At 34.4% G+C, this 25,717-nt stretch overlaps 1 protein-coding gene across 15 annotated transcripts in view; it reads left to right on the forward strand.

The window, feature by feature from the left end:
- ZZZ3 (zinc finger ZZ-type containing 3) overlaps positions 1-25,717 on the forward strand; it is an 88,958-nt gene that overhangs the window by 13,260 nt on the left and 49,981 nt on the right. For 6 of the 15 annotated variants that reach the window (XM_081056799.1, XM_081056796.1, XM_081056807.1 and 3 more), the window contains exons 2-3: positions 17,891-17,973; positions 24,946-25,078. The gene's annotated coding sequence lies outside the window, so the exon portion shown is untranslated. Of the gene's footprint in view, positions 1-5,398; positions 5,509-17,890; positions 17,974-24,945; positions 25,079-25,717 lie in introns of those variants that run through there. The other 9 variants (XM_081056797.1, XM_081056805.1, XM_081056802.1 and 6 more) reach the window with 4 other exon arrangements.

The raw sequence follows: 25,717 nt of genomic DNA on the forward strand, positions 1-25,717 counted from the left end.
CTTGATAAATGCTTTGCTGGCAGTTTAATGTAAAAGTTGAAGAGACTTGCTGGTGTGAAATTGATTATGACCAACAAGGATGAGCAGTGAGGGACATGGAATTACCGTATTTTGCTGTATGTAATGCACACCCACATTTTGGGCCCAAACTTTCAGGGGGAAAAATCTTCCGTTTTAATTTTTTAATTTAAATTTTTATTTGTTTTCCTTTAGGTACTTGTTTTTTGTATTATAAAGGAATTTGAGCATTTCTTTTGTAACATTATGGTACAAGAACTTTTATGTAACAAATAATTGCAAAACACAAGAACAGATACAAGGCACAAGAGAGTTTATGTTCCGGTAACAAATTTATGATATTTATGCATCATAGAAGGCCAAGAACTCATTCGTCATTGCAAGTTCAACAAAACCAGTTATCGTTTTCCAGGGTATTATTTTGCATATGGGTATCATAATTGATTTCTAGAGTTACATTTTTAACTCGTAAGCATAAATAAAAGAATTAAAAACATTTATGTGGATATGGAATTAGTACTACCCATGTATAATGTGCATCCTTATTTTTCCCTCACAAATTTGGGCAAAAAAGTGCAGTATACACAGTAAGATACGGTAACAATTACTGACCATCTCTTTTGGGCAAGCAGACTCATTTTATAGTCATTGCTTTGTGGTGTAGTAAAAAAGAATATTGCTGTGTAATCAGACCTGGATTTAATAAATCCTGGCTTTAGCATTTATGAGCTCTATAACTTTAAGCAAATTACTTATCTCTAAGGCTTTGTTTTCCTCATTATAAATGATAGAGTACTTCCTACTTGTATATCAGGTATATGAGGTACTTGATATAAAATATAAAATAGGTGCTTAGTAAATGCTATTTGTTATTTTATTGATGTAGAAATGGAGGCTCAGAGAAGTTTGTTAACACTGCTAGTGACAAATATCTGACTTCAAAGCTCATGCTTTTCCAAAACTGTTCTTTGCTTCCCAAATGGAAATCATAGGAATCAAAAGATAGCGACTGTCATCCTGGAGTCATAGTAGGTAGAAATTCATAAAAAGCTGGTTTCAGAAAGTTCAGAAATAAGATTGGTAATGACTACAGGTAGTATAAATAGTCAATATTGATAGGAGGCCCTTAAACATAAAACCTGTTATTAAAATTACAAAACATTTCCTTTGAGGGAAGAAAAATGTATGAGTCATTTAAGAACATTATGTCTTCCACGTAAGTCATTTCTAATAAGTTTCAAAAGAAAACATACCAAGAATACCTAGATAAATAATGGTTAATACAGAAAAGTCATGTTAATGAGAATGTGAGGAGGCTAGAGCTCTGAATGAGTTAAAGTTTTCAAAAACCGCTTAAGGACAACAGAAAGGGCTAGTTTTAGCTAAATTCAAAGCAAGATCAGTAAGGAAGAAAGAGGCCCAGTGATTGGGCAGATAACATTAAATAATGAGAACTACTCAAATCCTGTTTTCTCTTAGATCTAGGAGAATGATTTTCATACTAGAAGGCAGACAGCCCTGTTTAAAGAGGAAATTTTATTCCGTGATATGTTATGTGATAAAAAGTATCTAGTTTCATTAAATAAAATTAGTTCTAATTACTTAGAGCAATGAATTAGCTCTAATGAATTAGGACAATGAAGCTTCATTGTTTCTTGTGTCTGTAGGTGCTTTTGGCTGTAAAGAAGACCATTTATAATTTTTTGTAAAATGTTGAGTAATTAAAATAAATTTAAAAACGTGTCTTTAAGTTCAACTTTATTAATAAATTTAGGAAGTTTAATATAAATCAAGAATAATTCTGTTTTTCTGGGTGGCGGTGGGGGAATGACACTTCGATTAATATATTTTAGTAATTCTAGGTTGAACAGACTAACTCTTCCTTAAAATGCCCTTCTCTGGTAAAATGGCTTCTGTATTTGTTTTCTTTTCCTGTAATACTCTTCTCATATACTTGCATGGCTTGCTCCCTCACTTCTCAGGTTCAAATGTCACCTGATCTAGAGAGGTTTTCCCTGGTGAGGGAGTTTCCAAGGGGCATCGTTTACATAGATTTCTGTGTGCATGGTGCTCACTGGTGTGATCCTTATATATGCTAGTAGTACCTCTTTCCTTCACTTTCCTGGGTTTATTTTTCTTCATAGTAATTATCATACCTGGTATTTATTGTTTGTCTCTTCTTACTCAATTATAAGACCCACGATGGTTGAAATTGTTTTGTTCACTAATTTAGTTCTTAGAGCCTGCAATGATGCCTAGTTCATGGTGGATGCTCAGTGATTTGTTCAACAAATGAGTTGACACCATATAGTACTTGGAACAATGTTGGTCAGTAGCAAAATGCACTGCGAATGTTAGCTATTAGTACTACCACTGCTCTACTTATATTCCTTATATTTATACATTGAATATACCAGATCTTATTTTTTAGCACTTAATATGCCTTATGGAGTAAATGTGAAATTTCAACAAGCTGGACTTTCCCAAATACTTAAAACTCTTTTAAAGTTAATAAATGAAACTTGTAAATAGTGTCAGTCACAGGTTCTCTTAAAAATTCCAATACTGCTTATTAACCAAACCAAATACTCATACTTTTAAAGTCATATGTCTGAAGTTAGTTAACTATCTTAAATTTAGAATCAGAAGGCTGTAAGATTCTATGTTAAACTTCTCTTAAATATTACAAGAACTACAAGAAAAAGTACATAGTTTTAAACTTAAAATAGAAATGTTGATATCATGGGTTTACTGTACTTAATTTTAGTATTTCTAATTATTTTGGAGTTTGGACAGGTTAGGGGAAGCATTTTGTTGTCTCAAGCAAGCTGAAATTTCTGTTACAGTTTATGACCACAGATCAGTTACCATCTCTTGACAGGCTGATTATTAGCCTGACATTGGCCTTGGTTTTTGTCCAGGTGGTTTTTTTCATGCCACAAATGGACACATTGAACCTTTACAAAAATCTCCCCTATAATAATCATCCCAGTGGAACTCCAAGACAGTGCCCTTTGGTTTCTTCTGAATTCAGGTTTATGGCCTTTCGTCCTTTGGTAAATATTTTGTAACTGCTTTTTAACTCCATTGCTTGATCAAATTCTGTAAACCCCACCCAGGTTGCTTCACCACTTGATTGGATTCCAAGAATCCATTTTCTTTTACCTGGCTAATGCCACAGGTTTTAAATGACATTTAAATGACAAAGGAACTGGAGGTGTCGATAGCCTTTGTTAATTTGTGGTGACTCAGAGTATGCCAGAAGAGTAGAAAGTGATATAAAGTCTTACTTTTTTTTTAAATAGTAGGTTTGGAAATCATTCTCAATCCTGTGAGGTGAGGTAGAGAAATATAGGGTAGCTCATCAGCATTAAGAACATTACATTAATAGGTATAAAATAACCTTTGTTAAATAGTGTCACAGAGGTATCAGTGTCAAACTTAGAGATGTATCTAAAAAGGCTATTTTTGCCCTTGCCCATTTTAATATTTTTATTACTGCTTTGGATAACCAAACAGTTGTGCTTATAAAATTTCTGAATAGCTCAGCTGGCGAGGATAAATACATAAAGAAACTTAAAATTTTGCCTGATATCACACGCAGGAACCTGTATGTAAGTTGCTTAAAAGTGAGGAGTTTAAAAAATATGGAATTCAGCTGAAAAGGTTCTGTGAGCAGAATTCTGTTCAGTTCGCCAATTTGAAGACACTATACTAAGAATAAAAATGAATTGCACTGTCCCTTCAAGGAGCCTGTAATCAAGTAGGAATATAGACATATAAAACTCTACATTGTAAATTCTGTGACAGAAGAATGAACCGTTATGGGAGCTAGAGAGAGAGAGCAATTAATTCTGATGGGTCATTGAATTGGGCTTTGAGGAAGTTTTCCAGGAATTTAAGATGGGGAAAGTCATTGTGTCTTTTTTTTTTTTTAATTCTGCTTCTGAAAAATCAGAATCAGGGCTATGCTTATTAAGACATATATTTGTGAGCATGTAAAGAATAGCTTGGAATGGGATGCCAGTTAAGCTATTACACTTGTTTAATGGGGCGATGATGGCCTGAACTGGAGCAATAATAATAGGATAGAAAGACTAGACAGTATTTTTTTCAAGACATGTTAGAAGTAGGGTTTGTTGATTGTATATTAGTGGGAAAAGGAAAGAGTTAAGCTGTCTCAAAGTTTTTTAGTGTGGTTGGTTAGATATTTATCGTTGACATTGTTGATATAAGGAGGAGATAATTTGGGGGGGGGTAGGAAGAAAATGACTAGGGATTTGTACTTGTTGAATACAAGGTATTTTTGGGACATCTAAATTGAGAGCTCAGAATATGCTAGTCTGAAGTTTGGGGTGGAGGTTGGGGGTAGACATATAAATCTGTTTATAGATTAAAATTATCTGAAAGAGTTATAATTATGTTACCTATGGGGAGAGGATTAGAAAGGGACATATACATGTAGGGGAGCGAAGCAGAGAGGAAGAGTCACAATGCATGACAAAAATATAGGGGAAGAGACTTGGAAAATTTATCTTAGAAGTAGGAGGACAACGAGAAGGAAATGGAGGTTAAAGGTGGGAATTGCAAAGGAAGGAGAGAAATGATGACTTGGTTAAAATCTTCAGAGGGGTTTAAAATGGTGGGGGACTGAGAAGAGAAACGTTTGCATTTGGGGGAATAATTAGCTGGATTTGATAAGAGACTTATAGTAGTTTGGTTTTGAATATTCTGAGATCTAACAGCATGAGTTGCCTAAAAAAGAAACAAAACAAAACAAATGAAGTAAGTACCAGGCTGCATTAATAGAATTCTGTGCATAATATAGGATATAATACGTATTCCATACTGGTTAGAACACATTTACAATGTTGGCCTGCTTCTGGAAGCTGCATTATAAGAACAGTAAATAAAAAATTGAGTGTGTCAAGAGGAGTGTAACCAGATGATAAAGTGTATGAGAAACATTGAAGGAATTCGGAGTTCTTACAGTGGAGAAGGAATCACTAGGTAGAAATAAGTGAGGAATGGGAAGAGAGCTAATTTCAGGTTAAGGAAAGGCTGTAACGAATAGTTTCATAGAGTGGAACTAGGTTCAAGTATACTGCCAAATTTTTCATTAAGAGCTAGGATATTTTCTTAAATAATTACAGTTACAATGATCAAAATCAGGAAATTTAACAATATAATATCTAATTTGTAGTCCACAATCAACTTTTGCAAATTATCCTTAGAATTACTTTCATAGCTTTTTAATCTCAAGGATCATGCATTATATTTAATTATCCTTCCTCTGGTCTCCTTTAATATGAAACTGTTCACATTTCTTGACCTTGACATTTTTGACGAGTTTGTGTTTCTGATGTTTCCTTTTGGTTAGCTTCAGGCCATACACAGTTGATCCTTGTGCAGCACAGATGTGAGGGGGCCTCCCTCCCCTGCGCAGTTGAAAATGCACCTGTAACTTTTGACTCTTCAAGAACTTGACTAGTAAGTAGCCTGTTTTTGACTGGAGGCCTTAACAATAATATAAAGACTGGATTAACATATCTTGTATGTTATATGTATTATATGCTGTATTCTTAGAATAATGTAAGGTGGAGAAAAGAAAATGTTATCAAGAAAATCATAAAGAAGATAAAACACAGTTACTGTATTGAAAGAAAATCCACATTATTCAAGTGGACGCTGACACGGTTCAAACCGTCGTTGTTCAAGAAGCAGCTGTATACTGATACCTTCCACTCCAATCACTGCAGTGTATGTTTATATTTTCCCCCTTTCCATATGTGTGAAGTCCTTTCCCCGTTAATGGTAATTTAAGTTTTTTTGCCTAATGTTTAAAAATACCTTGTTAAAATTTGAACTGCTCAAAGCTGGAGGTGTGTCTTGTGAGTTTAGAAACTCCCCTGAATTGGGAAAAGGACACTAACAACATTCCACAATCATCTCATTTTAGTCATATGGTAGTTGAGATTGGTATGTTTTTCCCTTTTATAGAAAAGTAGTTAATCTCTCCTCAGAGAAGTTGTAGTTTGTTACCAAATAAGTATAAAGTCCATATTCATTTTCCTGTGAGAGTAACTAAGTGTCAGAAAGCTGTTAGGCTCTATCTTCAGAGCTAAATAACAGCTGAGGCCCTTTCAGTGATTGTATTGGAAATTACTTTTTTTGTGTGTTGCCATTATTAACTGTATGGTTTTTCTGGATAATTTTTATGAAGGGTAGTGATTTTTTTTTTTTTTGAGTTAAAACAAAGCTCAATTTAATGATGGCAAATTAGGGTCACAAATGTACTTTGAGTATATATGGGGTTTGGGTTCATTCTTGCATTTTCCTGGAAAAGTTTTTATAAATGAAAAATATGTGTTTATATTGTGTGTTCATAAATATGCGGTTCCTGTTAGATCAGCTATTACAGTTATAAATTAGAAATGGAGATCAGCCTAGAATGATAGAAAACTTGGATTTGGTCACAATGTATAAAGGGCAGGGAAGCAGTATAAGAGTTGGGCTCTAAAATAATGGTATAGAAGTAATTGTGGCTTGACCATTCTCATTTAAGAGGCCTTTCTTTACCTGCTAGAAAGTGAACAGTACTATTGGTTCCTATTGGTGTGCCTCTACTATAAATTCAGTTTTCTGGCGTTTTATATATAGTACTGTTAGCTTCAAATATAATTAACTTTTTCATACTCTTTTTATTGAAGTATAACCATATCATGATTAAATATATAGCTCAGTGAATTTTCAGAAATTGAACGCTCCCCCAATAACCAGTAACTAGATCAAGAAAGAGAACATCAGCAATATTCCTTTGTCACTTTCTACTTCCCCATCCCAAGCGTAACCTGTATGTAGACTTCTGACAGTATAGATTAGTTTTCTGATTTCGAACTTTATGTAAATGACTTCATGTAGAATTTTTGAAAGATTTTTGAACCTAAATATTTTTACTACTTTTGTTATACAGAATCATAAAAATTTTATCCAGTCACCTCTAGGGAAAAGCTTTTCTTTTTATTTGTGTGATTCGTTTAAAATGTGACTGCACTGGCTTCCATCAATGTGTAGAATTTTCCGTAGCTCTATATGATGAAATTGATGTTGACATTTCCAGAGAAAGGAACAGAAATTACATTAATTTATTACTTCTGGGTAAAGATAAAACTCTTTTTAGTGAAAAACGAAAAAGTCATCAAAAGTGGTTTAGATATAAAACAGGATTTAATTTGGAATATCCAACTTAGGTATTTTTTCTATAAGACTTTGATGGTGTTAATCTTCTCATGAACATACTGATTGAGAAGAGGGGTATCATTGTAGAAAGAAAGAAATGTAAAAAGATAAAGGACTTAGTGATAAGTGTTAATTAGAACCAGAAATTAGACTGATAGGACAGCATAAAACTTTCTTCTAGTAGGGAAGCTTGGTGACACTTGACATCATTTCTTTTTTCCCCCCTGATGTCCTGTCTTCTAGGTAAATAATTTTTTACACTGTGGGTTTTCTTACTGTGGGAAATTGGATCATACTCTTAAAACAATGGAATGATACATTTGGCAATGGTTACTGAGGGATATGTTTAATCTAAAGTTCTGATAATCAGGTATTTGACATTTGGCACCTGTGTGTTTTTCTGATAAACGTTGCCACCTCAATGTCAAGTTACTCTGGTCTTTCAAATAAGAAAAATTTCCTTAGGCAAATTGAAGTATCTTAGAATTAGCATTTATAACCATTTTGTAGCCTTGAGTAGAATATCAAAATGCCTTGTTAGAGCTTCTAGCAAGTGTCTCTTTTAACCTTTTTTGATTTCTGCTGTATTTATGACACCATCTTCAGGTATGATTTTTAAAATTGTGCATGAATTAATTAAAAACATTTGAGATCCTCTACCCTCACATCTCCAGTCATACTTTCCTTGAAAGGAAAAGTTTTTCTTTTTTTAATATTAGATGAAACTTCTTCATTTAAAAAGTTGATTAGGTTTATTAGGGAAAAAATGAAATAATAAACTGGTTAGTCTATGTCAAAAATTGTGTTTTTATTAGTAACATTAAAACACTTAAAGCTGCATTGAGTGATAGCAAATTAGTAAAGCATATTATAAGCTTTCTTTTCTATGTAAAGTGTGCTTCATAAGCATATCTTAATGCTGGTTTTGCGGAGTCATTTTAAAGTAAATTTAGAATTTTCATTAACAAATGTAGCTTTAAAGGTATTAAAAGCCACTTGACAGTGTCTATCAAGGGCCTAATAAAGTTCATATTCTGTGACCCAATAAGTCTATTTTAAAGAAGCAATCAGGGATACAGATATACAGTGTGCAAAACATGTTCATCAAAGTGTTATTTATAATCAATAATAAAATATCAGAAGTAGCCTACACATCCTAACAGATGTTGTAAAATTAGGAACAACTAAGAAGATTTTTATGTAGTCGTTAACAATTTTAAGACTTTAACAATGTGACATGTTAACTGTGTATAGGGGGGAAGCAGGATGCAAAACTATATGTGTGTGAATTTTGATTTAAAAAATGCACATAGAAATAAACATGGAAGGGAATACACCAGTGTATCAAGTGGTTGTTGAACTGGGTTAATCTATATTTGTACTTTATATTAAGGATGTATCTAATAATAATTGAATAATAATTATTCATTTCATTTAATAAGTATGTATTGGACATCAAGCTCTAGAGTAGGCTCTGAATTATTAAAGTACAAAAACAGGTAAAATTTTTCCAGTGGAGTTTATATTCAAGTTGTGGGAGACAGCAAGCAAATAATTGGTTGAACCTTTTTGAATTGCTGTTATTTGACTATTTTTGATCTAAATTGGCAATTTCCTATGGTTCAACCCAATACATATGTCAGATGGTGATAAGTGCTGTAGAAAACAGTGAAAGGAGGGTAAAAAGGATAGAGATTGTGGTTGTGTGGAAGCAGGGAGTGGCTACCAGGGACTATCATACAAGTATGCAGGTGGTCAGGGAAGCCTGATGTGATACCTGAGCAGAGAACTGAAAGAAGTGAGGGAACTATAAGCAGAAAAGTATTCCACACAGATGGTACAGTAAATTGAAGTTCTGAAGTCTTGCAGTTGTGTCTTTGCTGTATGCTTGTGAGATGCTTTAATGTGTTTTTGCAGTATCATGTGTATAAATTGTAAGCAATTTACATTGTTATTATACAATGTAAATACAGTTGATTTTTCTTATTTGCAGGTTCCATATTTACAAACTCACCCACTTGCTAAAATGTATTTGTAACCCCAAAATCAATACTCCTGGAGCTTTCATGGTCATTCACAGACATGTGCAGAGTGGTGAAAATTTGAGTTGCCCAAGGCACATGTTCCCAACTGAGGTTGGACAAGGTCCTGCTCTGCCTTCTTTCACCAGTCATACTGTAAACAGTGTTCTTTTCTGGTCTATTTAGTGCCACATCTTTCACATTTTGTGTTTTTTTGGGGGGGGGGTGAAAGTTTGCTGTTTAGTATGCCCCCAAGTGTAGTGCTGAAGTGCTGTCCAGGATTTCTCAGTGCAATAAGGTTGTGATACATCTTATGGAGAAAATATGTGTGTTAGATTAAGTTTCATTCAAGTATTTTATAGTGCTGTTGACAGTGAGTTCAGTGTTAATGAATTAACAATATATATTAAATAAGGTGTCTTTAAATAGAAACACACGTAAAACAAAGTTGTGTGTCGATCTACTGATGAAAATGTGACCAGAACTTACAGGAACTTAACGCTGCATTTCCCTTAGGAGAAATGGTTCAGTATTGGCTAACTCATTGTTTGTGGCACCTTTATAGAACATAACAACTGCAAATAACAAGAATCAACTGTAAGATATGTCATGGCAGTTACAGGTTTTTGAAATATTGAAGCTAGCTTGGGAACTCCTTAACCTCCACTACTATAGATTCGTAGTGGTGGTACAGCCACCATTTAGAGGTGGATTAGTATGCTGGTGAAAAGTGTCCTCTCTAGGAGAGAATGACAGTAAAAATACAAGAACTTAAAGGAATTGCTATAGATCTGATAAGATTCAAGGTCTTTGTGTTTTGATATTCATTCCTTGACTCTGATATCAAAAAAATATTTCTGATGTTGAGGACGTTGTCCTGAGACAGGAATGGAATAGTAAAGTGTCCTAACTCATGATGAATCTTTACCTTGATTTGTGTCCTCTTGATTATTTTATTCGTTCTTAAGACTTTTCCTAGTCTTAATTGTTCTTGACAGATGTGTTGATGAAAACCGTTGAGAATTTCTAGGACAGGTGGAGCATGGCTTTTAGAAAGGGTTAAGTAATCATTTATTACCTGTGATTGGCTTTTAAAGAAACTGACATTAAATAACATCTTTAAAGATAAAAACCACAGAATAAAATTAATGGAAATTTAACCTTCTCTTTAAATTTAACTAATTGACAAATTTATTACCACTCTAAATACAGCATTGCAGAATTTGAATTTTAAATCATTATAAATGCAAGACTTTTTAAAATTTTTTTAAATTTGGTTTTTAATATTTTAAAGCAGGCACTTAAGAATCAATTATTTGAAGCATTTTTACATGCTATGTACAGTTAGGCAGCTATGAAAAATAGCTTTAGTGAGGAAAACTGCAAGTTGATAAAAATATTATAAAAATTGAAGGTAATAGAGGGATCTTTACATAAGACATTTCACATAGGCCTTGCTGAATTAATACTTAAGTTGCAAATGTCCATTAAAGATGAATGTTTGCGCAGAGCTGATATCATGTCTTAATGATGGTAAGTGCATAGTACAAAACATATACTTAATGTATCTTGAAATGAATCAGTCTTGCTAGTCCAAGAATCGTTTCTTAGCTAGTGTGTTCCAGGAAAAACCAAGCTAGTTTGGCCCTCAGAATAATACATAGGTGCTTTCTTATCTCATTTCTTGTAAGTCATCAGTAAACTAAGGGAATTTTTTTGACTTATAAAATTGAAAAGTTCAGGTTTTTTATCTGGCTTCAGGCAGAATTAAAGTGTTTAAATGATGTTCTTTTAGGGCTCTGTTTTCTTCTTTTTTTCTTCTTCTTTTTTTTTGCTGCTCTCGAGAGAATCCTGTCTGTTAGGCTGTCTCATGAACCATATAACACGATCTCATCAAGGGACTGTGATTGGTGCTGCTTGCATCATTGCCGTGTGTGTGTGTGTGTGTGTGTGTACACATATGTACATGTACATGCTTAAATTAACTGTATCACCACACATTAGTTTCACCTGTTCTCAAATTTTATATAAATGGAAACATACTGTATGCTCTCCTTTCTGTTTGTTTTAGGCTAAACAGTATGCTTGTGAGCTTTATGTTGTCTCATGAACTTTTAGCTTATTTTCTTTGCTGTATATTATTTAATTGTGTGAATGATCAACAAGTTATATATCTTGTTGATGAGCATTTAGGTAGTTACAAATAATGCTGGTATGAACATTCTTGTACATGTCTTTAGATGAATATATGCATGCATTTATTTGTTTTTCATATCTACGCATGTTATTGGGTATATAGCTAGGATTGAAATGGTTGAGTCAGATAGTGTTTATTTATTGAACTGTAGATATTGCCAAATAGTTTTCTGAAGTGGTTGTATCAGTTTACACTCCGGCCAGTAGCATATCAGAGTTCTGGTTCCTCCACATTCTTGTCAGTATTTGGTTTTGTCTTTTTAAAAAATCTTTCTCATTGTGGTTTTGATTTTCATTTCTTTGATGGCTGTTGAATTAGAGCATCATTTCACGTTTACTGGCTAATTGGATTCCTGATTTGTACATGAAATGCCTGGTCAAGTCTTTGCTCATTTAAAAAATATTGGGTTGTCTGTCTTGTTCTTATTGGTTTATAGGAATTTTTAAAATCTGTTTTTGACATGAGTCCCTTTTTTGATCAAGATATGCGTTGCTAGTATTTTCTCCCACTCTGGGTTGCATTTTCATTCTCTTAATGATGATGTCTTTTGCTGAACAGAAATTCTAAATTGTAATGTAATCCAACTGATCCATTTTGTCAAATGCTTTTTGTGAACTGTTTAAGAAACTCTTTGCCTACTCCTTGATCATAAGATGCTCTCCTGTTTTTGTCTAAAAAGCTTTCTTTTTTTCCCTTCACATTTATATCCAGTTTCTCTGATTTGATTTTGTATGTGGCATGAGATAATAGCCAAAACACATGGATCTCCATTTAACCCAGTACGATATATTGAAAAAACCTTCCTTTCTCCACTGTACTGTGGTTTCACCATTGTCATAAAAAGGTGGCCATCTTATCTCATACCCATTTTGGTTAAAAAAAAAAGTTCTTATTCCTTTTAAGCATTTAAAAATATTGTCAAGACTGAAAATCCCAGTCAAAGTAAAGGTAATTCTAGCAGAAACAATTGTAATTTTGATCTTAAAAATCCTTTGTTTGATCACATTGTGTTTGTATTAACTATTTAGTTGGCTTGCTTCTCTTAACTTTTCTGTTTTGGAAGATAAATAGGAAATAAAACGACATGCACTTTTGGTACCAAGCCAAAAAAGTACCAAGCACTTTTGGTACTATCTTATGTTCAGCCTCACACCTCTCCATAAATAGATGGATATCCTTTCCCTCTTTATGAACAAAGAGAGAATGACTTTTCGAGAGAGACTGAATGACTTACAAAGAAGTATAAAACTCTCTTCTCTAGTTCTCTGTTAAATGATGCAATTGATTAAGCAAGAAACATACTAAAGAAAACAATAATAGAACTGTCAAAATACCTTCTGTTTTTGATTAGCACTGGGCTGTTTGTTATTCTTACAGGTTTCGTGTCAGTAGTATAAAGTTGTTGATATTCTCAAGTAAATTTGTATATTTTTTTCCCTTTATTTTTTACCACAGTTTTTATTACTTTCAGGAATACAAAACAAGATAATGATTAGACATTTACACCCCTCACAAAGTGATAACCCCAACAAGTCCACTACTCTGACACCATGCATAATTATTACTATACCATTGACTATATATTCCCTATACTGTACTTTACATCCCATGAATATATAGTATATATGTATATTTGGTTATAGTTGACATCTAGTATTATTTTAATTAGTTTTAGATGGACAGAAGTAAATCTGTTATTTAATTTCTGGGAAACTTGAGTGCTGGACAGACGTTGAGAAGAAGCATTAATTAACATAGATCATGTATCAATCTATTTTTCGGACATATTTTATTTTCTCCTGGAAGGAGTTCTTCATTCACAGTGTTTATAGAATTATTAGCATAATGTAGAGAGCCACAGAGTCTCATGGATTGAACTGTGGTTTAGGCAGTAAGACCTAGGTTCACTTCTGGTTCTATTAGTTATGTGATCATAGGCATTTCTCGAGTCTGTTGCCATATGTAGGAAATGAAGATGGGACTAGTCTGTCTACTTTTAAGCTTATTGTGAAAGTATGAGAAAATTCTTTGTAAAGCACAGTATCAGTAGAATACTTAAGACTCTATACAAGTATGTTCTGCCACTTAATTTGCTGTGTAATGTTAGATAAAATATTTATCTTTTTAAGGCTCAGTTTTCTCATATGTAAAATGGGAATAAAACCTACATAGGTTTTTGAGAGTTTTAAATGAGATAATGCCTATAAAGTATAGTGCCTGGCATATTGGACATACTAATAAACATTAAAATCATCATTATAAACATCTATTGATTGTGCACTGTGTACTGAGGTACTTTATATAAATTATTTTGTTTAATTCACAGGACAATTCTGTGTGTGAGTACTTTTTCCCAATTTTACAGAAGCAGAATTAGTATTAGAAGTTGATTGATCAAGGTCACATAACTAGTATAAGTGATTTAGTTTGGATTGGAACCTAAAATTTTTTTATTTTCCATTATACTCAGATGCCTTTCAAATATGTGCTGTAGCTGCATTTATACCACAGACAAATCACCTTTGGTTCATACATTTACTGAATTTTTCAAAGACTGAATTTTGTGTATTTCCATAGTTTTCAAATATCTTCTATGGCAGCATTCCTAGGTTTCTTTAATCTGCTCAATAGCCAGAGCTTCTACTACAAAAAGAAACATGTTTTGTTGACATATAATTAAGAATAGTTAATGGTTGGTTTACAAACCACTAGACTTGAGTTTTGCTGAATTAACTATGTATTACAGAGTAACTTTAGATTTCACATCTGGAAAGGGAAAAAATATTCTTTGATTTTATTCTCTTTTTGTAACAAGCTTACTTCAAGTTAAAGTGCAAAACTCAAATGACTTTATAGCCAAGGAAAAAGGTCAAAAGACCCAGAAGTGAAAAAGTACCTAGCCTTAAAAATCTCCGGATGAAGTTTTTTGATACTGAGTCTGGGGAAATAGAAGTAGACATTGTGTTCAAAGGAAATTTGGAGACTTTGAGGGGTTTTTTTCTCTCCTGATGCTGTCCTATTGTTGAACTTGGAAAACTAGAGGAGACCTTTAAAGTGTTCTTAAAAGTACTTCCTACATGACAGGCTTTGAAATTACACTCCATTGCTGTAAAATGGGCAGCATTCGAATAAACTCTTTCACTTGGTGCTTTATATTTATTTAAAATTCATTTTTAAAATACCGTTTTTATGGAAAGGTTTATGTATTTGGACTCAAAGATTTTCTCTTGACAATCTGTGAAGTTGAATTTACAAGTCACTGGAAAAATAAGATAAGGATTCATGAATTTATCAACAACTTGGATTTATCTTCTCTGTGGAGTTAGATATAGGTATTTATGAAAGATAATTTTGGTGTGTAGGTCATAATAACAACAGTCTCCCAAACTTTAATACTTCTCTTTAACTATTTTTTGTTGTATCTTGAATTTAGTCTGTATAATTCTTTACTTTAGGCTTTTCTTTGACTAAACAGTTTCTCTCCTAGCCTCAATTTTAAAAATTTTAATAAAATCATTGGTTTAATGCACTAATTACCCTTTTTCATAATACTTAAAATAAACACTGCCTAAATAAAAATTCATTTTTATTACCTGAAATTTTCAGGATAGGAATGAATAATAAATTTTGAGAAGTGTGGAATTAATAGAAGTATCACATAAATCAGCATATAACTGAAATTCATAGAAAAAAATGGGAAATAGTCTTTGTTGGTTAATGAGTCTGTAGCTTATAGAAAAATTGCTTCTAAATGGGTTTTTAAGACTCCATTTATCTTCTTTAATTCACTTATTTTTAATGTTTTTACTTTATTCAGTACTCCTTTGATCCACTAATATAAAATAGATTTGTTGAATAATATTTAGAAATGGCAGCCTGATAGTTCTTTGTCTTTTTGATACTTATTTTTATATACAGTGTCATAATATCAGTATTAGTACACACTCAGTGGTTCCAAGTTATTGTTTTAATTAACAAAAAGTTTTTAAAAATTTTACATATAATTTCCAAGAAAAGTTTTTGGGATCAGTGAAGGGTTGCCAACTTTTATTTTTGTTAGAAAAATGACATCAGGAAATTTACAGAAACCTCCTTTTACACCAGAGAAGAGTGACATAAATTCAGAATAAAGGAAGTCTTTAAATTGAGAGTAAATAAAATCTAGCTTTATGGAAAATGAAGTATATTTTCTGTATTTTATTCACCTCACTGAAGACCAGTTTTGCGGACCCAGTAGCTAAACATAGAGTTTGATTATGTTAACTCTTTTCAGGTTTTTGTCCCATCCCTCTTATGGTTCTTTGTCAATTTCTAGAATTGTCTCTTCTTTTATACCCTGGTACATGGACATGATTGGTTCCTTCAGAGTTTTATCCAAAAACATCTTCTAGTCTCCCTTACCTTGGTTGAATTAATTTGCTTTCACACCTTCAGCTGTGATTCATAAATTATGCGTCTATGGACTATTCATGTTCTGAGAATTAGCCTGAGATCTTCTACTTCTAAAATGGAACAATACAGTTTTTTGCTGAGGGTTTTATTCCCTAAGATTTTTCTTTGAATTAATATTACAGCATTCATTTATATACTAATACCTTTACACTGTAAATCAGAGAAAGCAAGTTAAATTACCTTCCTCACCCTTGTGCGGTGACATTGCTGAAGTGCACGTTATGTACCAAAAAAGGGAAAAAAAGAATACGATGAACGATTGATAATGTGTCTGGGTGGATGATTTGGATGACAGAGGAAAAGGATATTTAAAAAGTTACTCTTAGGGTTTTGGTTTGAACAAGAGGGTATTTTTGTGGTGTCATTCATTTAGATAAATAATACTTTCTAAATGTATTATTCCTCTGACGGAGGAACCAGGTACTGGTATTGGTGCTGAAGGGAAGATGGTGAATTCCGTTTTGAACAAGTAGAATTTGAGTTTTTTGTAGATTCCAGCAAGCAGGCAGTTGGATATATGGAACTGAACTTCTGAAGGGAAATGTAGAAGCTGAGCTAGATTTAGGAGCCCTCAGCACTAGTGAAGTTACTGTGCAAGGATAGAAGAAAGCAGTAACAGAAAAGGGACTGGGACAGCACCTTGAGGAGTACTCCCTGAGCAGAGGAAGCGTAGTTTAAGAACCTCTTCTAAAGCCCCCCCATATAAGATACTAGTGCATTCTGTTGGGCTTGCCTTCACAATCTGTTGTAGAGGATAATTTCTTACCTCTTGCACTGATACCGCACTATTATTTCTCCTACCAATAATAGCCTCTGAAATCACCCTCTGTTTCTACTCTTTTGCTGTCTACACTCTGTTCTACACTTAGCTGTCCAAATGATCATTTTACATAAATGTCAGATTATGTTACTGCCATCATTAAAATTCTCCAGTGGCATTCATTTCACTCAGAATAGAGTTCTTACTGTGGCCTACCAGGCCCTACATGATTGCTATTTATATGTTAGGTCAGTAGAAAATGCCTTGCTGACCACGCCATCATTTTTCATTGTCTTATCTTACTTTATTTTTTGTAGCGCTTCTCACCTGACGTAATTTATCTATTGAATTGTTTATACCAAATGTAAGCTTTGTGAAAGCAGCTTTTCTTTACATTCCCAGTGCCGAACAGTGCCAGGATCAAAGGTGGTCTCAATATTTATTGAATGAAAGAAACTGAATGACAATATTGGATGTTGTCACTTTTTTGCTTAAACTTTTATTTATTCTTGTCTTCTCATTGATCACATTCATTATTGTACTCTTTCTTGTTTTCTTCCCATTATGCTCTTGAGTTCACATTCACACAGCAGACAGAATGATTTAAAAATATATATCAGGGGCAGCCGGTTAGCTCAGTTGGTTAGAGCACAGTGCTCTTAAGAACAAGGTTGCTGGTTCGATCCCCGCATGGGCCACTGTGAGCTGCGCCCTCCACAACTAGATTGAAACAACTTCTTGACTTGGAGCTGATGGGTCCTGGAAAAATACACTTAAATAAGTAAAAGTTAAAAATATATATACATATATGCATATACATACACACACATATATTATTCCCCTCTTTAAAATTCTTAAATAGAATAAATAATCTAAACTAAATTAAAAATAAATAAATTAAATTTTAAAAGTAAATAAAAACAAACAAAAATCACATTCCCAGCAGAGCTTACGAAGCCCTTCGTGACCTGGCAGCTGTCTGCTTTAAAGCTTATTTCATGATGCTTTTTCCCTTGCCTGCTGGGTCCATCCTCACTGGCCTCATCCCACCTTCTCTGATACACTGAGTCTTTTTCTATTTCAGTGCCTCCATAGATACTGTTCTTCATTTCTCAAACTTTCTTTCCCTTACTAATTTTTCCTCCATGTTTACTCTTATTTTGAGTGATGTCCCAATAATAATGTCTAATGAATGTTTTCTAGGCAGCAGGGAAATGAAGAATAAGAGAAGCCTTGCTATAAAATAGTTTTGGTGCGTGGAAGAGACAAGTGAATAGATGAGTGTGGTAAGTAGTCATTTCAAATTCCCAGGGGGACAGCCTGAGGTCGGTAGACTGGCTAGCTGGCTGGGCAGTCACTTCACCTTTGCCTTTAGCTAGAGTAGCTCACTTTCTTCTGTTTCTTCAGCATATTTCAGAACAATTTAAGAGTTCTTGCCTTAAAAAGTTTGAAAAAGACCACATATACTCAGTAGTATGATGAGATCTGTGCACATAATTCCTTCAGAACACACAGCTTCTTGGAGGAGATGGTTGCATCTGATCTGTGACTGGAAGGGCAACATAAATGTTAGCTGAGCAAAGGAAGGAAGATACGGAGGCAGAAGAAGTAGTTTTAATTCTTGACTGTTCAAAATCATCCTTGGAAATCTTAATAAAATATATACCTCTATGCTGCGATAATTCATCAAGCTATACACTAATAATTTGCGAACTTCTCTGTATACTATACTTTAATAAAGTTAAAAATAATACTAAAGGGCCAGTCCGGTGGCTCAGGCGGTTGGAGCTCCGTGCTCCTAACTCCGAAGGTTGCCGGTTCGATTCCCACATGGGCCAGTGGGCTCTCAACCACAAGGTTGCCAGTTCGATTTGAGTCCTGCAAGGGATGGTGGGCAGCGTCCCCTGCAACGAAGATTGAACACGGCACCTTGAGCTGAGCTGCTGCTGAGCTCCCAGATGGCTCAGTTGGTTGTAGCGTGTCCTCTCAACCACAAGGTTGCCGGTTCAGTTCCTCGAGTCCCGTAAGGGATGGTGGGCTGCGCCCCCTGCAACTAGCAATGGCTACTGGACCTGGAGCTGAGCTGCGCCCTCCACAACTAAGACTGAAAAGACAACAACTTGAAGCTGAACGGCACCCTCCATAACTAAGATTGAAAGGACAACAACTTGACTTGGAAAAAAGTCCTGGAAGTACACACTGTTCCCCAATAAAGTCCTGTTCCTCTTCCCCAATAAAATCTTTAAAAAAAAAAAACAATAATACTAAAAATGTATAAAAGTTATACCCCTGTCCCCCAAAAAATTTACAGTTGGACTCAATTCCAGACCTACAGAATTCAGAAACTCCTGCTTTTTTTCTTAAGTGTCATAGATGATTCTGATACTTAACCATGATTGAAAACCTCTGTGATAGGAGATTGCAATTTAGATCCACTTGGCTGCTGGGAAGGATAGAAAGGAGAATTAGGAAGAGATGGAACAACCAGGTACAAGTTGTACATACCCATTAAGAAGGTTAGATTTTTACCTATATTCCTGGAAGGGTGTTTTATGTTTATTTTGGAATAGCTTTATTGAGGAACAATTCACTGTGCAATAATGTATACAATTTGATAAATTTTCCTGTATGTATGCACTGTGCAACCATCACTGCAGTCAGGATAATGAACATATTCATTCATCACCCCTCCAAGTTTCCATTTAATGATGTTTTGTAATCTCTTCCTGCTTTGCTCCCTTCTCCCCCACCCTGGCAACCATTGATTTCCTTTTGGTCACTATAGATGGGGATGTGAATGGTTGTCTTTTCTATATTTGTATAGATGATCTTATGGTTTTGTTTTTCAGTCCGTTAATACAGAGTGAATTGCATTGAATCAACAATATGTACATGGTTGCAGTTTTACATTTTGGGGATAAACATCATTTGATCATGATGTATTATCCTTTTATATATTGTTGGAATAGATTTGTTTAGAATTTTGCATCTATGTTCATGAAGAATATGGGTTTGTAGTTTTGTTTTTGAAAGATATTTTCTCGCCATCATTTTACTAATGATAAACTTCATTGTCTTGAGTCTTGTGTTGTTTCCAGTGAGTAGTCTGCTCTCAGTATTATTTTTCTTACTGTGTACATAATGTGTCATTTTTTTCTAGCTGCTTTTAAGATATTCTTTTTATTACAGGTTTAAAGCAACTTGGTTATGATGTGACATACTGTAGTTTTCTTCATGTTTCTTGTGCTTGGGTTTATTCATTCTCTTTGATCTGTGGGTTTATAATTTATATTAAATTTGAAAAATGTTAGGCATTACTTTTTCAGACTTTTTTTTCCTGCTTTTTGGCACTTCACTCACTCATGTACATAGTAGGCTGCTTGGTGTTGTCCCATAGCTCATGCTTTTGCTTTTTTTTCAGTCTTATTTCTCTGTTTTATTTTGTATAGTTTCTATTCCTATGTCTTTCTGTTCATTGGCATTTTTTTTGCGGTGTTTGCGGTGTCTAATCTGTTGTTAATCCCAATCAGGATTTTTCATTAATAGAAAGTCAGTTTGTTTTATGAAAAAATGTTCCATGTCTCTACCTAACATGCTCAATTTTTCCATTCAGTTTTTCGAACATATGAGCTACAGTCATAATATCTGATTTAATGTTCTTGTGTGATGAATCTGTCAGGTGTGGTTCTTTTCTTTTTAATTTTTCTCATTATGGGTGGTATTTTCCTGCTTCTTTGCATGTCTGCTAATTTTTGATTGGATGCCAGGCATTGTTACTTTTTCCTTGTTTGGTTCTTCAAGTTTTTGTATTCTATTAATATTCTTCAGTTTTGTTCTGGGACACAGTTAAAAGTTCCTTGAAAATGGCTTTGTTTTTTTGAGGCTTGTGTTTAATTTTTGTTAGGTGGCACCAAAGCAGTCTCTAGTCTGGAATTCATTTTGTCTCACTACTGAGGCAATGACCTTCTAAGTACTTGATGTCCTGTAATTTTGAGGTTTTTTTTCTCTGGTTGATAGTTATACTGTGTCAGCCATGGGCACTGGTATGCCAGTGCTTGTGTGAGCCAGTTAAAAATGTCAGGAAGTTTGTGAGCTTGTTTAATTCTTAATTAAATTAAACTATAGAAGCTTATAATTTAATTAGATACATTAAGAGCAAAGATAATAAATGCTCCAAACTCATTACCTTCTAATTATATTACTACATGTTACTATTTTTGTGCTCTGGTGGTAATTTACATCTACTGTATCTCTTCCCAACTTTGTACTCAGTGATATCACTTGACAGCTTGAGACTGGCCATGAGTGGGCATATTCACACCAGGAATTGTTAGGGATACCAGGACCGGAAAGAACCCAAGCGGCACTCAAGAGAGTTAGGAAGGTCAGCTTTATTACTCCAACAGGCTCAGCAGGATCCTTCCCAAAGACGGAGCCCCTAGCAAGGTTTTGAGCAGGTTTTTATGGGTTGGGGACTTCCTTGGGTTGGGGAAGGAGTAGGTGTCCTCTGGTGATTGGCTCCAGGTGGTGGCTTGGAGAGGATTATGCAGAAGTGGGCTGGGGCTTAGGCTGAGGATTTCTCTCTTGGGCCACCATTTTAGGTCAGTTTCTCCCATCAGAATTGGTAAACCAGGAACTACAAACCACTAACTGCCCCCAGTTGTTACACATTTTCCAGCATACCCCTAACTGTGGGTATCTTTCCCTATACTCCTTATGGGTGGGTTTCCAGGCCTTTTCCAAGCCTTGGATACATAGCATGCAATACTCAGCTTAAGACTTGAGGGGGATCTCTGCACATATTCTGAGGTCTTACTACAACTCCCTTCTCTCTGGTACAGTGTTCTGGGGAACCTAGCAGCTTTGTTCTCCCAATACTCCTCAGTTCTTAGGGAGACTGCTGTGCTTTGCCTGGGATTACCCTCCTTGCTCTGTAGCCTGGAAACTTCAAGCAGTAAGCTGGAACAATTAAAAGCTTTGCTTTATGTTCCTCTTTCACTGATCACTGTCCTACCAGTGTCTGAAAAATACTTTTGTACATTTTGTCCAGATTTTTAATTGTTTCTAGAGGGAGCACAGATCTCGTTCCTGTTTCTCTGTCTTGGCCAGAAGCAGAAGTCCCTTGGAAGGGGATTAGTTAGGAAGAGTGACATAGTGTGCATTTTAGGTCACTCTGTACACCATGCACTTATAAGGGACAAGACTTCAGAGGGACCAATTACAAGGCAGGTGGATTAATGCAGGTGATGAGGCCTAAGGTTGGTCATGGTTGATGATACTAGAGAGGTGGGGAACGATTTGAGAAATATGTAGGGGGAAGACTCTAGTGCAGGTTTTCTAAAAGGATGGATCATGATCCATTTACATCTGAATCACTGTAGTATCTGATGAAATGAAGATTCTGTGCCCTGCCCCAAGTTTATTGAATCTGAGTTTCTAAGGATAAAGTTTAGAAATTGGCATTTTAAATGAGTACCTAGGGTAGTGCTTATAACTAAAGTCTCAGAAGAAACTGATGCAGTTTTTTCAAAATATGATCATCATCCTTGGGGAGCCTCCAGTAGAATTGGGGATGACTTGGAGTGCTTAATTAAAAATAAAGATTTATGCATGCATGTCCAGAATTGCTGACTGTGAATTTCTGGGGTGTTTGGCATCAGAAATTTCGTAGGGACACTAAAGTTTGAAAACCAATAAACTAAAGTACTTCACAGACATAATCTCCTTTGAGCTTCACTATAACCCTGAGAAGTAGTAGGCAGGTATTATGTCTCTGCTTTTATAGATGAAGAAATGAAGGGTAGTAACATAAAGTTGTTTTCTTATGGTCAAACAGTTATTATTGGAGGCAGCGAATCATTCTTCCATCTCCTTCCACCAAATAAGATGCTCCTTCTGCTCCTTTGCTGTTAACATTGAAATATGCTTATGATGTCTAAAGTTGGTAGAAGGTATCCAAGACCCTGGATCTGTGACTTCAAACCATTTAGGGAGCCAGAAAAATGTGCTCTTTTTTGGTCACACTTTGTACCAAATAACAATTCAGTTCCGCTTTCTATGGCAAGGAACTGTGATAAGCTTGTCTGGGAAGAGTGTTTCTGTCTTTGACCTTTATCACAAATGCTTTTTACAACCAACTGACTTTGAGTATCCCTGTTTCTTTTAAAATCATTGAAAGACATAGTACAGTATACATATTTAATATTTTCACTTATAACAACTGAAGAATTTGGTACTAAAGATGAGTCTATAGGATAACCTTTGCTTTAAGTTTTTTTCCAAGGTTTTATAAAACTAAAAAAAAATTAGTGTCTTTTATAATTTAGGCTGTGTTTAGCTTAGACTTCACAGTTTCATTTTTATAGTAAGTTGCGTGGCTTATAACTTTGCTATATCACTAGAACTGATAATATTTTCTAGTGAGATTTCCTGTAGTCTTTTGAAGTGATCTCATATGTGCCATGAATCTGAGATCCTGTAATCTATTCAACACAGTGATACCAGTGTTAGACTGCAAGCAGTAGGAAAAGTAATTCTTTCAGTCAAGATTCGTTTTTGGATTTGCTTGTGGAATTCTTGAATAGTCAATGAATTTTATTAGTATGTGAAAACAAGCAAAGCTCTGTGGCAGGGCATAAATAAGAAGGCCTTAGCAGTAGGGTTTAAATGGTCTGTTTTCCATTTTGAATGCTTTTTAAAAGATGAAATAGCTATGTTTTTTAAACTTCTGAAAGTAAGTTACTATAGTTAAATAAGTCAATAAAAATTTATTTTGTGGGTTTTCACAATTCAGAGTAGTTTATCTCTTCCATAAAGCATGTGGCATTTGTGTAGAATGCTTACATTTGAAATGTATAGTGAATGAATAAAGAATGCAGTGCAGGGAATATGAATTTTGGCTAGTTTAGCTTCCTTGCTTGTTACAAGAACATTTATAGCAACTTTAAAATTTAGAATACTTAAAACTGTTAACTTTTTAAATGGCATTACTGAAAGTCTTTTTTAACATTGAAAACAAATGAATTAGAGACTTGTTTTCAGTGTTTGAGGATAGATATCAGTGTTTTTTTACTATTTACATTTTCCTCCAATTAAAAAAGATCAAGATATAATTGATGTTGTAGTTTCTATTCTGTTGTTAATGACAGCTTTCACTGAGAAGATCTGGCGGGTTGACAACTCCAATAACACATTTTATCCACAAAACAGTGTGAGGCTATCTGCATTTTCTGGGTAGATTTTTACTTTTTATTTGGCATGGTAGCCCATGGTGAACCATTTTGGAATGCCATTCATAGGTTTCTTTCTTTTATATATATGAATAAGTGTTTTTTGTAGCTCATTTTTTTTTTCTACTAATAAACGGGTAGAAATGACCTAAAGTTTTTTTTCTTTTTTTTTTAAACTTTTTAATTTATTTTACGTGTGTTTTTCCAGGACCCATCAGCTCCAAGTCAAGTAGTTGTTTCAGTCTAGTTGTGGAGGGCGCAGCTCACAGTGGCCCAGGTGTGGATTGAACTGGCAACCTTGTTAATAGCACCGCGCTTTAACCAACTGAGCTAACCGGCCGCCCCCTAAAGTTTTATATAATGCTTTTCTTCATCATTGTAAGCACATCGATGTGTTTCTCAGACTTGTAATCTATAACCAAGTCTATGTTTTTAAGAAGCTTGCTTATAAGAACTGTTTGTGCAGCTACATCTTGGTTTATTTCTTCATTGATTTTGTCTCATTTATTTTCTATTTACTTCCAAAATAATGTTGACAAATTAGTCACAGAGGGATAATCTAACCAAGGCAAAACATTACTTTTAAAAGACATACAATGTATTAAAGTCACATTTAAGGGAAAGTCATGATCTTTTTTACTGCATTATTAAGCATTATAGATTTATTCCCTAATATTGTAAACCAGAAAGAGTACTTTTCTATTAATGTTTAAGAAATTACAGACTTCTGGAAGATGACGTGTATCTACATTGGTCGTCAGAAAAGGAATGTAAGGAGTGCTCAATTTGTATGAATTTTAGTTCTGAATTAAATTTTGAAATGTTTTATGTGGGTATGCTGAGAAGATTTGTTAGAATGTTAGCAAATCATCTATTGTTGAAGATAACCCTTATAGCTAAATCTAAGAAATTATTTGTGAAATTTATTAGAAAATGCAGCGTGCTGTGTGTTTAGAAGTATCAGTTTTATCCACAAATTTGTAAACAGTAACACATCCATAGTGACTATATTGTGGTTTCCCTTCACAGATATCAAGTTGTGGTAGTACAACCATATAAATAATTAATACCTGAAGTCTCAATGTAACATGGACATTAACAGTGATGACAGATAAATGCAGACGCTTGGGAATCAGATACTAGGCGAAACACTTTAAAAAAGGTAAGAAAACAATGTAATCTTAATTAAGGCCAAGCAGACTTTAGTTAGTAGAAGTAATTGAAGTTTGTTTTTCGCTGTATCAGGTTTATTAGAAACACATCTGCACTATCCTGTCTATCTTAATATGGGTAGAACTCAGCTGTAAGTATCAGTTCTCCTGTGAAAATAACAGATGCAGACATCCTTGCTTAGTAAATATTATCATAATGGATGATACCTATTTAAATAGGGTAGTAACGTGACTGACTAGAACTTGATAGTGCTAGAGTGGGCCTATCAGTGTCCGCTTGGAGATGCATCTTTCATTGTGGCTCATCTTGCCTCTGATGATTGCTATCACCACCACACTGTATAGAATGTAATGTTTTGCCATGTTTGTGAAAGGCTTTCAGGGTTGGATACAAAGGAATTGGCGATTGGGATCTGTGTTACAAGAAGAGTGAATTTTCAAGTCAAGGATTACTTTTTATAGGACTATATTTTTACTGGACATCCTCCTCGTGTTAATCTCGGACTTTTTAAATGTAGTATTAAATTATTTTACTTAGACAATTTTCCTACCTTGTGCTTTTTAAGAATTTACAAGGCATATTTGGGAGAGGTTGCATCTATAAACATTAGATATTAGCCCTCCCTTTG

Source organism: Rhinolophus hipposideros, assembly GCF_964194185.1.
Source record: "Rhinolophus hipposideros genome assembly, chromosome: 8".
Taxonomy (NCBI): Eukaryota; Metazoa; Chordata; class Mammalia; order Chiroptera; family Rhinolophidae; genus Rhinolophus; species Rhinolophus hipposideros.